Here is a 13,799-nt window from a genome sequence, read left to right as displayed (position 1 = left end):
CCTTTATAATCCCATTATTGAATTTATTTTGAATTTTTTTTACATTTTTTGATTAAAACAGATTGTAATAGATTGTTTATCTCGGGAAACATGGAACGAAAGCCATCCATTGTCAAGAAAAGATCATTTATAGTCACTCATGCCTAGAAAAGCATTATTACTCGGTTTAAATGCCCTTATAATCCCATTATTGAATTTATTTTGAATTATTTTTACATTTTTTTATTAAAACATATTGTAATTGATTGTTTGCCTCGGGAAACGTGGAGCAAAAGCCATCCATTGTCAAGAAAAGTTCGTTTATAGTCACTCATGCCTACAAAAGCCTTATTACTCGGTTTAAATGCCTTTATAATCCCATTATTGAATTTATTTTGAATTTTTTTTTACATTTTTTGATTAAAACAGATTCTAATACATTGTTTATCTCGGGAAACATGGAACGAAAGCCATCCATTGTCATGAAAACATCATTTATAGTCACTAATGCCTAGAAAAGCCTTATTACTCGGTTTAAATGTCTTTATAATCCCATTATTGAATTTATTTTGAACTTTTTTGACATTTTTTGGTTAAAACAGATTGTAATTGATTGTTTGCCTCGGGAAACATGGAGCGAAAGCCATCCATTGTCAAGAAAAGTTCATTTATAGTCACTCATGCCTAGAAAAGCCTTATTCCTCGGTTTAAATGCTTTTATAATCCCATTATCGAATTTATTTTGAATTGTTTTTACATTTTTTGATTAAAACAGATTGTAATTGATTGTTTGCCTCGGGAAACGTGGAGCAAAAGCCATACATTGTCAAGAAAAGTTCATTTATAGTCACTCATGCCTAGAAAAGCCTTATAACTCGGTTTAAATGCTTTTATAATCCCATTATTGAATTTATTTTGAATTGTTTTTACATTTTTTGATTAAAACAGATTGTAATTGATTGTTTGCCTCGAGAAACGTGGATCAAAAGCCATCCATTGTCAAGAAAAGTTCATTTATAGTCACTCATGCCTAGAAAAGCCTTATTACTCGATTTAAATGCCTTTATAATCCCATTATTGAATTTATTTTGAATTGTTTTTACATTTTTTGATTAAAACATATTGTAATTGATTGTTTGCCTCGAGAAACGTGGAGCAAAAGCCATCCATTGTCAAGAAAAGTTCATTTATAGTCACTCATGCCTACAAAAGCCTTATTGCTCGGTTTAAATGCCTTTATAATCCCATTATTGAATTTATTTTGAATTTTTTTTACATTTTTTGATTAAAACAGATTGTAATAGATTGTTTATCTCGGGAAACATGGAACGAAAGCCATCCATTGTCAAGAAAAGATCATTTATAGTCACTCATGCCTAGAAAAGCCTTATTACTCGGTTTAAATGCCCTTATAATCCCATTATTGAATTTATTTTGAATTATTTTTACATTTTTTGATTAAAACATATTGTAATTGATTGTTTGCCTCGGGAAACGTGGAGCAAAAGCCATCCATTGTCAAGAAAAGTTCATTTATAGTCACTCATGCCTACAAAAGCCTTATTACTCGGTTTAAATGCCTTTATAATCCCATTATTGAATTTATTTTGAATTTTTTTTACATTTTTTGATTAAAACAGATTCTAATACATTGTTTATCTCGGGAAACATGGAACGAAAGCCATCCATTGTCAAGAAAACATCATTTATAGTCACTCATGCCTAGAAAAGCCTTATTACTCGGTTTAAATGCCTTTATAATCCCATTATTGAATTTATTTTGAACTTTTTTGACATTTTTTGATTAAAACAGATTGTAATTGATTGTTTGCCTCGGGAAACATGGAGCGAAAGCCATCCATTGTCAAGAAAAGTTCATTTATAGTCACTCATGCCTAGAAAAGCCTTATTACTCGGTTTAAATGCTTTTATAATCCCATTATCGAATTTATTTTGAATTGTTTTTACATTTTTTGATTAAAACAGATTGTAATTGATTGTTTGCCTCGGGAAACGTGGAGCAAAAGCCATCCATTGTCAAGAAAAGTTCATTTATAGTCACTCATGCCTAGAAAAGCCTTATAACTCGGTTTAAATGCCTTTATAATCCCATTATTGAATTTATTTTGAATTGTTTTTACATTTTTTGATTAAAACAGATTGTAATTGATTGTTTGCCTCGGGAAACGTGGATCAAAAGCCATCCATTGTCAAGAAAAGTTCATTTATAGTCACTCATGCCTAGAAAAGCCTTATTACTCGATTTAAATGCCTTTATAATCCCATTATTGAATTTATTTTGAATTGTTTTTACATTTTTTGATTAAAACATATTGTAATTGATTGTTTGCCTCGAGAAACGTGGAGCAAAAGCCATCCATTGTCAAGAAAAGTTCATTTATAGTCACTCATGCCTACAAAAGCCTTATTACTCGGTTTAAATGCCTTTATAATCCCATTATTGAATTTATTTTGAATTTTTTTTACATTTTTTGATTAAAACAGATTCTAATACATTGTTTATCTCGTGAAAAATGGAACGAAAGCCATCCATTGTCAAGAAAACATCATTTATAGTCACTCATGCCTAGAAAAGCCTTATTACTCGGTTTAAATGCCTTTATAATCCCATTATTGAATTTATTTTGAACTTTTTTGACATTTTGTGATTAAAACAGATTGTAATTGATTGTTTGCCTCGAGAAACGTGGAGCAAAGGCCATCCATTGTCAAGAAAAGTTCATTTATAGTCACTCATGCCTAGAAAAGCCTTATTACTCGGTTTAAATGCTTTTATAATCCCATTATCGAATTTATTTTGAATTGTTTTTACATTTTTTGATTAAAACAGATTGTAATTGATTGTTTGCCTCGGGAAACGTGGAGCAAAAGCCATCCATTGCAAAGAAAAGTTCATTTATAGTCACTCATGCCTAGAAAAGGCTTATAACTCTTTTTAAATGCCTTTATAATCCCATTATTGAATTTATTTTGAATTGTTTTTACATTTTTTGATTAAAACAGATTGTAATTGATTGTTTGCCTCGGGAAACGTGGAGCAAAAGCCATCCATTGTCAAGAAAAGTTCATTTATAGTCACTCATGCCTAGAAAAGCCTTATTACTCGATTTAAATGCCTTTATAATCCCGTTATTGAATTTATTTTGAATTGTTTTTACATTTTTTGATTAAAACATATTGTAATTGATTGTTTGCCTCAGGAAACGTAGAGCAAAAGCCATCCACTGTCAAGAAAAGTTCATTTATAGTCACTCATGCCTAGAGAAGCCTTATTACTCGGTTTAAATGCCTTTATAATCCCATTATTGAGTTTATTTTGATTTTTTTTTACAGTTTTTGATTAAAACAGATTGTAATAGATTGTTTATCTCGGGAAACATGGAACGAAAGCCATCCATTGTGAAGAAAAGATCATTTATAGTCACTCATGCCTAGAAAAGCCTTCTTACTCGGTTTAAATGCTTTTATAATCCCATTATTGAATTTATTTTGAATTTTTTTTACATTTTTTGATTAAAACAGATTGTAATAGATTGTTTATCTCGGGAAACATGGAACGAAAGCCATCCATTGTCAAGAAAAGATCATTTATAGTCACTCATGCCTAGAAAAGCCTTATTACTCGGTTTAAATGCCCTTATAATCCCATTATTGAATTTTTTTTGAATTATTTTTACATTTTTTTATTAAAACATATTGTAATTGATTGTTTGCCACGGGAAACGTGGAGCAAAAGCCATCCATTGTCAAGAAAAGTTCATTTATAGTCACTCATGCCTACAAAAGCCTTATTACTCGGTTTAAATGCCTTTATAATCCCATTATTGAATTTATTTTGAATTTTTTTTACATTTTTTGATTAAAACAGATTCTAATACATTGTTTATCTAAGGAAACATGGAACGAAAGCCATCCATTGTCAAGAAAACATCATTTATAGTCACTCATGCCTAAAAAAGCCTTATTACTCGGTTTAAATGCCTTTATAATCCCATTATTGAATTTATTTTGAACTTTTTTGACATTTTTTGGTTAAAACAGATTGTAATTGATTGTTTGCCTCGGGAAACATGGAGCGAAAGCCATCCATTGTCAAGAAAAGTTCATTTATAGACACTCATGCCTAGAAAAGCCTTATTACTCGGTTTAAATGCTTTTATAATCCCATTATCGAATTTATTTTGAATTGTTTTTACATTTTTTGATTAAAACAGATTGTAATTGATTGTTTGCCTCGGGAAACGTGGAGCAAAAGCCATCCATTGTCAAGAAAAGTTCATTTATAGTCACTCATGCCTAGAAAAGCCTTATAACTCGATTTAAATGCTTTTATAATCCCATTATTGAATTTATTTTGAATTGTTTTTACATTTTTTGATTAAAACAGATTGTAATTGATTGTTTGCCTCGGGAAACGTGGATCAAAAGCCATCCATTGTCAAGAAAAGTTCATTTATAGTCACTCATGCCTAGAAAAGCCTTATTACTCGATTTAAATGCCTTTATAATCCCATTATTGAATTTATTTTGAATTGTTTTTACATTTTTTGATTAAAACATATTGTAATTGATTGTTTGCCTCGAGAAACGTGGAGCAAAAGCCATCCATTGTCAAGAAAAGTTCATTTATAGTCACTCATGCCTAGAGAAGCCTTATTACTCGGTTTAAATGCCTTTATAATCCCATTATTGAATTTATTTTGAATTTCTTTTACATTTTTTGATTAAAACAGATTGTAATAGATTGTTTATCTCGGGAAACATGGAACGAAAGCCATCCATTGTCAAGAAAAGTTCATTTATAGTCACTCATGCCTAGAAAAGCCTTATTACTCGGTTTAAATGCCTTTATAATCCCATTATTGAATATATTTACATTTATTTTTACATTTTTTGATTAAAACATATTGTGATTGATTGTTTGCCTCGGGAAACGTGAAGCAAAATCCATACATTGTCAAGAAAAGTTCATTTATAGTCACTCATGCCTAGAAAAGCCTTATTACTCGATTTAAATGCCTTTATAATCCCATTATTGAATTTATTTTGAATTTTTTTTACATTTTTTGATTAAAACATATTGTAATTGATTGTTTGCCTCGGGAAACGTGGAGCAAAAGCCATCCATTGTCAAGAAAAGTTCATTTATAGTCACTCATGCCTAGAAAAGCCTTATTACTCGATTTAAATGCCTTTATAATCCCATTATTGAATTTATTTTGAATTGTTTTTACATTTTTTGATTAAAACATATTGTAATTGATTGTTTGCCTCGAGAAACGTGGAGCAAAAGCCATCCATTGTCAAGAAAAGTTCATTTATAGTCACTCATGCCTACAAAAGCCTTATTGCTCGGTTTAAATGCCTTTATAATCCCATTATTGAATTTATTTTGAATTTTTTTTACATTTTTTGATTAAAACAGATTGTAATAGATTGTTTATCTCGGGAAACATGGAACGAAAGCCATCCATTGTCAAGAAAAGATCATTTATAGTCACTCATGCCTAGAAAAGCCTTATTACTCGGTTTAAATGCCCTTATAATCCCATTATTGAATTTATTTTGAATTATTTTTACATTTTTTGATTAAAACATATTGTAATTGATTGTTTGCCTCGGGAAACGTGGAGCAAAAGCCATCCATTGTCAAGAAAAGTTCATTTATAGTCACTCATGCCTACAAAAGCCTTATTACTCGGTTTAAATGCCTTTATAATCCCATTATTGAATTTATTTTGAATTTTTTTTACATTTTTTGATTAAAACAGATTCTAATACATTGTTTATCTCGGGAAACATGGAACGAAAGCCATCCATTGTCAAGAAAACATCATTTATAGTCACTCATGCCTAGAAAAGCCTTATTACTCGGTTTAAATGCCTTTATAATCCCATTATTGAATTTATTTTGAACTTTTTTGACATTTTTTGATTAAAACAGATTGTAATTGATTGTTTGCCTCGGGAAACATGGAGCGAAAGCCATCCATTGTCAAGAAAAGTTCATTTATAGTCACTCATGCCTAGAAAAGCCTTATTACTCGGTTTAAATGCTTTTATAATCCCATTATCGAATTTATTTTGAATTGTTTTTACATTTTTTGATTAAAACAGATTGTAATTGATTGTTTGCCTCGGGAAACGTGGAGCAAAAGCCATCCATTGTCAAGAAAAGTTCATTTATAGTCACTCATGCCTAGAAAAGCCTTATAACTCGGTTTAAATGCCTTTATAATCCCATTATTGAATTTATTTTGAATTGTTTTTACATTTTTTGATTAAAACAGATTGTAATTGATTGTTTGCCTCGGGAAACGTGGATCAAAAGCCATCCATTGTCAAGAAAAGTTCATTTATAGTCACTCATGCCTAGAAAAGCCTTATTACTCGATTTAAATGCCTTTATAATCCCATTATTGAATTTATTTTGAATTGTTTTTACATTTTTTGATTAAAACATATTGTAATTGATTGTTTGCCTCGAGAAACGTGGAGCAAAAGCCATCCATTGTCAAGAAAAGTTCATTTATAGTCACTCATGCCTACAAAAGCCTTATTACTCGGTTTAAATGCCTTTATAATCCCATTATTGAATTTATTTTGAATTTTTTTTACATTTTTTGATTAAAACAGATTCTAATACATTGTTTATCTCGTGAAAAATGGAACGAAAGCCATCCATTGTCAAGAAAACATCATTTATAGTCACTCATGCCTAGAAAAGCCTTATTACTCGGTTTAAATGCCTTTATAATCCCATTATTGAATTTATTTTGAACTTTTTTGACATTTTTTGATTAAAACAGATTGTAATTGATTGTTTGCCTCGCGAAACGTGGAGCAAAGGCCATCCATTGTCAAGAAAAGTTCATTTATAGTCACTCATGCCTAGAAAAGCCTTATTACTCGGTTTAAATGCTTTTATAATCCCATTATCGAATTTATTTTGAATTGTTTTTACATTTTTTGATTAAAACAGATTGTAATTGATTGTTTGCCTCGGGAAACGTGGAGCAAAAGCCATCCATTGCAAAGAAAAGTTCATTTATAGTCACTCATGCCTAGAAAAGGCTTATAACTCTTTTTAAATGCCTTTATAATCCCATTATTGAATTTATTTTGAATTGTTTTTACATTTTTTGATTAAAACAGATTGTAATTGATTGTTTGCCTCGGGAAACGTGGAGCAAAAGCCGTCCATTGTCAAGAAAAGTTCATTTATAGTCACTCATGCCTAGAAAAGCCTTATTACTCGATTTAAATGCCTTTATAATCCCATTATTGAATTTATTTTGAATTGTTTTTACATTTTTTGATTAAAACATATTGTAATTGATTGTTTGCCTCAGGAAACGTAGAGCAAAAGCCATCCATTGTCAAGAAAAGTTCATTTATAGTCACTCATGCCTAGAGAAGCCTTATTACTCGGTTTAAATGCCTTTATAATCCCATTATTGAATTTATTTTGATTTTTTTTTACAGTTTTTGATTAAAACAGATTGTAATAGATTGTTTATCTCGGGAAACATGGAACGAAAGCCATCCATTGTGAAGAAAAGATCATTTATAGTCACTCATGCCTAGAAAAGCCTTATAACTCGGTTTAAATGCTTTTATAATCCCATTATTGAATTTATTTTGAATTTTTTTTACATTTTTTGATTAAAACAGATTGTAATAGATTGTTTATCTCGGGAAACATGGAGCGAAAGCCATCCATTGTCAAGAAAAGTTCATTTATAGACACTCATGCCTAGAAAAGCCTTATTACTCGGTTTAAATGCTTTTATAATCCCATTATCGAATTTATTTTGAATTGTTTTTACATTTTTTGATTAAAACAGATTGTAATTGATTGTTTGCCTCGGGAAACGTGGAGCAAAAGCCATCCATTGTCAAGAAAAGTTCATTTATAGTCACTCATGCCTAGAAAAGCCTTATAACTCGGTTTAAATGCTTTTATAATCCCATTATTGAATTTATTTTGAATTGTTTTTACATTTTTTGATTCAAACAGATTGTAATAGATTGTTTATCTCGGGAAACATGGAACGAAAGCCATCCATTGTCAAGAAAAGTTCATTTATAGTCACTCATGCCTACAAAAGCCTTATTACTCGGTTTAAATGCCTTTATAATCCCATTATTGAATTTATTTTGAATTTTTTTTACATTTTTTGATTAAAACAGATTGTAATAGATTGTTTATCTCGGGAAACATGGAACGAAAGCCATCCATTGTCAAGAAAAGATCATTTATAGTCACTCATGCCTAGAAAAGCATTATTACTCGGTTTAAATGCCCTTATAATCCCATTATTGAATTTATTTTGAATTATTTTTACATTTTTTTATTAAAACATATTGTAATTGATTGTTTGCCTCGGGAAACGTGGAGCAAAAGCCATCCATTGTCAAGAAAAGTTCATTTATAGTCACTCATGCCTACAAAAGCCTTATTACTCGGTTTAAATGCCTTTATAATCCCATTATTGAATTTATTTTGAATTTTTTTTTACATTTTTTGATTAAAACAGATTCTAATACATTGTTTATCTCGGGAAACATGGAACGAAAGCCATCCATTGTCATGAAAACATCATTTATAGTCACTAATGCCTAGAAAAGCCTTATTACTCGGTTTAAATGTCTTTATAATCCCATTATTGAATTTATTTTGAACTTTTTTGACATTTTTTGGTTAAAACAGATTGTAATTGATTGTTTGCCTCGGGAAACATGGAGCGAAAGCCATCCATTGTCAAGAAAAGTTCATTTATAGTCACTCATGCCTAGAAAAGCCTTATTCCTCGGTTTAAATGCTTTTATAATCCCATTATCGAATTTATTTTGAATTGTTTTTACATTTTTTGATTAAAACAGATTGTAATTGATTGATTGCCTCGGGAAACGTGGAGCAAAAGCCATACATTGTCAAGAAAAGTTCATTTATAGTCACTCACGCCTAGAAAAGCCTTATAACTCGGTTTAAATGCTTTTATAATCCCATTATTGAATTTATTTTGAATTGTTTTTACATTTTTTGATTAAAACAGATTGTAATTGATTGTTTGCCTCGAGAAACGTGGATCAAAAGCCATCCATTGTCAAGAAAAGTTCATTTATAGTCACTCATGCCTAGAAAAGCCTTATTACTCGATTTAAATGCCTTTATAATCCCATTATTGAATTTATTTTGAATTGTTTTTACATTTTTTGATTAAAACATATTGTAATTGATTGTTTGCCTCGAGAAACGTGGAGCAAAAGCCATCCATTGTCAAGAAAAGTTCATTTATAGTCACTCATGCCTACAAAAGCCTTATTGCTCGGTTTAAATGCCTTTATAATCCCATTATTGAATTTATTTTGAATTTTTTTTACATTTTTTGATTAAAACAGATTGTAATAGATTGTTTATCTCGGGAAACATGGAACGAAAGCCATCCATTGTCAAGAAAAGATCATTTATAGTCACTCATGCCTAGAAAAGCCTTATTACTCGGTTTAAATGCCCTTATAATCCCATTATTGAATTTATTTTGAATTATTTTTACATTTTTTGATTAAAACATATTGTAATTGATTGTTTGCCTCGGGAAACGTGGAGCAAAAGCCATCCATTGTCAAGAAAAGTTCATTTATAGTCACTCATGCCTACAAAAGCCTTATTACTCGGTTTAAATGCCTTTATAATCCCATTATTGAATTTATTTTGAATTTTTTTTACATTTTTTGATTAAAACAGATTCTAATACATTGTTTATCTCGGGAAACATGGAACGAAAGCCATCCATTGTCAAGAAAACATCATTTATAGTCACTCATGCCTAGAAAAGCCTTATTACTCGGTTTAAATGCCTTTATAATCCCATTATTGAATTTATTTTGAACTTTTTTGACATTTTTTGATTAAAACAGATTGTAATTGATTGTTTGCCTCGGGAAACATGGAGCGAAAGCCATCCATTGTCAAGAAAAGTTCATTTATAGTCACTCATGCCTAGAAAAGCCTTATTACTCGGTTTAAATGCTTTTATAATCCCATTATCGAATTTATTTTGAATTGTTTTTACATTTTTTGATTAAAACAGATTGTAATTGATTGTTTGCCTCGGGAAACGTGGAGCAAAAGCCATCCATTGTCAAGAAAAGTTCATTTATAGTCACTCATGCCTAGAAAAGCCTTATAACTCGGTTTAAATGCCTTTATAATCCCATTATTGAATTTATTTTGAATTGTTTTTACATTTTTTGATTAAAACAGATTGTAATTGATTGTTTGCCTCGGGAAACGTGGATCAAAAGCCATCCATTGTCAAGAAAAGTTCATTTATAGTCACTCATGCCTAGAAAAGCCTTATTACTCGATTTAAATGCCTTTATAATCCCATTATTGAATTTATTTTGAATTGTTTTTACATTTTTTGATTAAAACATATTGTAATTGATTGTTTGCCTCGAGAAACGTGGAGCAAAAGCCATCCATTGTCAAGAAAAGTTCATTTATAGTCACTCATGCCTACAAAAGCCTTATTACTCGGTTTAAATGCCTTTATAATCCCATTATTGAATTTATTTTGAATTTTTTTTACATTTTTTGATTAAAACAGATTCTAATACATTGTTTATCTCGTGAAAAATGGAACGAAAGCCATCCATTGTCAAGAAAACATCATTTATAGTCACTCATGCCTAGAAAAGCCTTATTACTCGGTTTAAATGCCTTTATAATCCCATTATTGAATTTATTTTGAACTTTTTTGACATTTTGTGATTAAAACAGATTGTAATTGATTGTTTGCCTCGAGAAACGTGGAGCAAAGGCCATCCATTGTCAAGAAAAGTTCATTTATAGTCACTCATGCCTAGAAAAGCCTTATTACTCGGTTTAAATGCTTTTATAATCCCATTATCGAATTTATTTTGAATTGTTTTTACATTTTTTGATTAAAACAGATTGTAATTGATTGTTTGCCTCGGGAAACGTGGAGCAAAAGCCATCCATTGCAAAGAAAAGTTCATTTATAGTCACTCATGCCTAGAAAAGGCTTATAACTCTTTTTAAATGCCTTTATAATCCCATTATTGAATTTATTTTGAATTGTTTTTACATTTTTTGATTAAAACAGATTGTAATTGATTGTTTGCCTCGGGAAACGTGGAGCAAAAGCCATCCATTGTCAAGAAAAGTTCATTTATAGTCACTCATGCCTAGAAAAGCCTTATTACTCGATTTAAATGCCTTTATAATCCCATTATTGAATTTATTTTGAATTGTTTTTACATTTTTTGATTAAAACATATTGTAATTGATTGTTTGCCTCAGGAAACGTAGAGCAAAAGCCATCCACTGTCAAGAAAAGTTCATTTATAGTCACTCATGCCTAGAGAAGCCTTATTACTCGGTTTAAATGCCTTTATAATCCCATTATTGAGTTTATTTTGATTTTTTTTTACAGTTTTTGATTAAAACAGATTGTAATAGATTGTTTATCTCGGGAAACATGGAACGAAAGCCATCCATTGTGAAGAAAAGATCATTTATAGTCACTCATGCCTAGAAAAGCCTTCTTACTCGGTTTAAATGCTTTTATAATCCCATTATTGAATTTATTTTGAATTTTTTTTACATTTTTTGATTAAAACAGATTGTAATAGATTGTTTATCTCGGGAAACATGGAACGAAAGCCATCCATTGTCAAGAAAAGATCATTTATAGTCACTCATGCCTAGAAAAGCCTTATTACTCGGTTTAAATGCCCTTATAATCCCATTATTGAATTTTTTTTGAATTATTTTTACATTTTTTTATTAAAACATATTGTAATTGATTGTTTGCCACGGGAAACGTGGAGCAAAAGCCATCCATTGTCAAGAAAAGTTCATTTATAGTCACTCATGCCTACAAAAGCCTTATTACTCGGTTTAAATGCCTTTATAATCCCATTATTGAATTTATTTTGAATTTTTTTTACATTTTTTGATTAAAACAGATTCTAATACATTGTTTATCTAAGGAAACATGGAACGAAAGCCATCCATTGTCAAGAAAACATCATTTATAGTCACTCATGCCTAAAAAAGCCTTATTACTCGGTTTAAATGCCTTTATAATCCCATTATTGAATTTATTTTGAACTTTTTTGACATTTTTTGGTTAAAACAGATTGTAATTGATTGTTTGCCTCGGGAAACATGGAGAGAAAGCCATCCATTGTCAAGAAAAGTTCATTTATAGACACTCATGCCTAGAAAAGCCTTATTACTCGGTTTAAATGCTTTTATAATCCCATTATCGAATTTATTTTGAATTGTTTTTACATTTTTTGATTAAATCAGATTGTAATTGATTGTTTGCCTCGGGAAACGTGGAGCAAAAGCCATCCATTGTCAAGAAAAGTTCATTTATAGTCACTCATGCCTAGAAAAGCCTTATAACTCGATTTAAATGCTTTTATAATCCCATTATTGAATTTATTTTGAATTGTTTTTACATTTTTTGATTAAAACAGATTGTAATTGATTGTTTGCCTCGGGAAACGTGGATCAAAAGCCATCCATTGTCAAGAAAAGTTCATTTATAGTCACTCATGCCTAGAAAAGCCTTATTACTCGATTTAAATGCCTTTATAATCCCATTATTGAATTTATTTTGAATTGTTTTTACATTTTTTGATTAAAACATATTGTAATTGATTGTTTGCCTCGAGAAACGTGGAGCAAAAGCCATCCATTGTCAAGAAAAGTTCATTTATAGTCACTCATGCCTAGAGAAGCCTTATTACTCGGTTTAAATGCCTTTATAATCCCATTATTGAATTTATTTTGAATTTCTTTTACATTTTTTGATTAAAACAGATTGTAATAGATTGTTTATCTCGGGAAACATGGAACGAAAGCCATCCATTGTCAAGAAAAGTTCATTTATAGTCACTCATGCCTAGAAAAGCCTTATTACTCGGTTTAAATGCCTTTATAATCCCATTATTGAATATATTTACATTTATTTTTACATTTTTTGATTAAAACATATTGTAATTGATTGTTTGCCTCGGGAAACGTGGAGCAAAAGCCATACATTGTCAAGAAAAGTTCATTTATAGTCACTCATGCCTAGAAAAGCCTTATTACTCGATTTAAATGCCTTTATAATCCCATTATTGAATTTATTTTGAATTTTTTTTACATTTTTTGATTAAAACATATTGTAATTGATTGTTTGCCTCGGGAAACGTGGAGCAAAAGCCATCCATTGTCAAGAAAAGTTCATTTATAGTCACTCATGCCTACAAAAGCCTTATTACTCGATTTAAATGCCTTTAAAATCCCATTATTGAATTTATTTTGAATTTTTTTTACATTTTTTGATTAAAACATATTGTAATTGATTGTTTGCCTCGGGAAACGTGGAGCAAAAGCCATCCATTGTCAAGAAAAGTTCATTTATAGTCACTCATGCCTACAAAAGCCTTATTACTCGGTTTAAATGCCTTTATAATCCCATTATTGAATTTATTTTGAATTTTTTTTACATTTTTTGATTAAAACAGATTGTAATAGATTGTTTATCTCGGGAAACATGGAACGAAAGCCATCCATTGTCAAGAAAAGATCATTTATAGTCACTCATGCCTAGAAAAGCCTTATTACTCGGTTTAAATGCCCTTATAATCCCATTATTGAATTTATTTTGAATTATTTTTACATTTTTTTATTAAAACATATTGTAATTGATTGTTTGCCTCGGGAAACGTGGAGCAAAAGCCATCCATTGTCAAGAAAAGTTCATTTA

Source organism: Theobroma cacao, chromosome 3 (assembly GCF_053813885.1).
Source record: "Theobroma cacao isolate CCN51 chromosome 3, ASM5381388v1, whole genome shotgun sequence".
Lineage (NCBI taxonomy): Eukaryota > Viridiplantae > Streptophyta > Magnoliopsida > Malvales > Malvaceae > Theobroma > Theobroma cacao.
This window is presented reverse-complemented; position numbering follows the sequence as displayed.